The following is a 2,304-nucleotide window of genomic DNA, read 5'->3' as shown; positions in this document are numbered from 1 at the left end:
GAGTTTTATGTAATAAGACGAAAGAAGAGACGGAAGAATTATGTGAATAAAACCTCTATCAACGTTTATATTTATACTAAAATCTGTTTCCTAAAATCCGCCAGGACGGATACACCGGGGGACAGGCGCAGCATCTGCTGCGCTTCTTCAAAGGGACGCAGCTCCTGCTGCGCCTCTTCCTTAGCAACGTTTCTGTGATTTTCCGCGTTGGATCTTTCCTAAACTCCGCAGCGAATAATTTCCTATTCATACGGGTTATTATTTTGGTAAATACGTCAAAGTTACCATATTTCGTGTTTCCTAATTTCGCAGACGCGCATCTCGAGACGATATCGACATTTTCTTCATTTTAGCACACTTGTACATTTCTTTTAATTTTCTTTTTTGGGGAATCATTTCACAAATTTAATTTAATTTATCTTTTTTTAAACCTATACATTTTTGTATTTAATTTCATTATATCATTTTTTTTTTAAATTCATACATTTCTCTTCTACTTTTTCTTTTCGGGGAATCATTTCACTCTCCATTTCAAAATTATATGTTTTAATTTTTTCTTTTTTAGGGGGTAACCCTCCCTACCGTCCGGTCATTTCCGACCAAATTTTTGCATTTTTGCATTTTCGAGTCATTGTTTTGCGTTAATTTAGGCCATATGTATGCATACATGTTCTATGTGATTTCTATGTAAATTTTGGCAGCATGACGGCGTAAACCGTCATCTACCAAACCTGTTCAAAGCTAACCTGCAGGTACAAACAACGCAACCCAGCAGCAAAGGCACTCAGGCCATCATATATACAACCAAAAGAGGGACATGTACAACAAACTGGGGGCTCGAGCCCCAAGCAAAATCCAAAATGTCCAAAATATTGGTCCTAAAATGTACAAATGTGCAAGATACAGCAAAAAAACAAACAAATAACAAAAAAAACTACTGTCGGTCGCCGCCTAACTCCGCAACTCTCGCCTCGAGAGCAGCAACCTCGGCGTCACGAACCTCGAGCTCCCTGAGCAAACGAGCTGTCTCCTCCCGAGACTAAGCCAACTCTCGCTCCAGCTCACGCTCCCTCTACAAGCACAACAATTGGCTCATGTCAATCATTTCAAACAATCATAAGAAAATTAGAAAATTCAAAAAGGAAGTAGACGAAAGGTTCATATTTGATGACCTCGACCGCTGACAAGTGCCTCGACGGCAGTAGCTCGCAGCCGGTTGGCTACCCTCCAAAACGCCACAAACCGAGACGGCGCAACCTGCATTTTCAAATAAGAAGTTCTCAATAATTGGATAAGTTCAATCAAATGTGTTCTTACACAAAAATCATACAAATTAGAGGCTCACCCTCCGAATCAGATGCTGCCAATCGTCCAGCTAGCATCCGTCACAGCCACGTCAAAGTCGCGCAGCTCGGAGATCGTCCTCCTCCCGGTCGCGCCAGTGTACTCGAGGGTCTCGGGGTACTCTGGGGGGCTCGATACCCGCCGCCTCAACCTCCTGCGAAGACAAAGGATTGCCATTAAATCGATGATCATTCATCATACTTTCGAAATGGTCATAAGGAGAGTAAATGCTCACCACAACCGGCCAGTACGCCAACCTCCCGTAGAGGAACGCCGAGTAGTCCTCATCCGGAAGAAGGAGGGCGTCACCACCAATGCTAGTCAAGTGAGTCTCCCTCTCAGCCTCAGAAGGCTCCCTAAACATCATCCTAGGAGGATCGATGGGAACTGTCAAGACATCCCGAGAGCACTGACGAGCCAAGCGCTCGCCCAAGTACTACGCAGGACCTATCGACATCCTCAGCAGCAACCGGCTCGAGCTCCTAGGTCGAAGGACCTAAGCCACAAAAGGAGGAGCGCCAGCGTACTCCGCCCAAGGCCTGGGCACCTGTTGGAGCTTGTGTCCTCCACAAATTAGTGTGATAACATTTGTAAATCTCTTACAGGTTCACAAGGGTATACTTCGTATTTTATCAGTTGATTAACGATTACCTAATAACGGTTGGCTTGCTGGAAAGTTTGACGTTATTATCATACTGATGGCGGTGATCAATTGGTCCCTAAAGGTCACACCTAAAGGATGTGTTTGAGAGATGTGGTTATGGAAATTTAATCACATTGATGCCTTATATGATTAAACAGTTAGTCAATGTGTTGATGAGACGATTATTTAATGCCGATTAAATAATATTAGTTGAGACGAATTAACTGTCAATTCGTAAATTGAATATAATAAGTTATATTTAATTAATGTATATAATGTTAGCTTGGACGAACTAATATGTTAATTCGTAATTAAAT

General features: G+C 42.5%; 1 long non-coding RNA gene across 1 annotated transcript; it reads right to left on the bottom strand.

Annotated features, from left to right (window-relative positions):
* Window positions 1-805: 805 nt before the first annotated feature.
* On the bottom strand, window positions 806-2,100 carry LOC141598184 (uncharacterized). The gene is made up of 4 exons (XR_012523305.1): window positions 1,580-2,100; window positions 1,346-1,498; window positions 1,173-1,257; window positions 806-1,072 (listed from the first exon to the last, which is right to left on the bottom strand). It is a non-coding gene; the product is annotated as an uncharacterized LOC141598184 (long non-coding RNA).
* Window positions 2,101-2,304: the final 204 nt, after the last annotated feature.

Source organism: Silene latifolia, chromosome 9 (genome assembly GCF_048544455.1).
Source record: "Silene latifolia isolate original U9 population chromosome 9, ASM4854445v1, whole genome shotgun sequence".
Classification (NCBI taxonomy): Eukaryota; Viridiplantae; Streptophyta; class Magnoliopsida; order Caryophyllales; family Caryophyllaceae; genus Silene; species Silene latifolia.
Note: the sequence above shows the minus strand (reverse complement) of the source record. Positions and strands in the feature narration are given on the sequence as shown.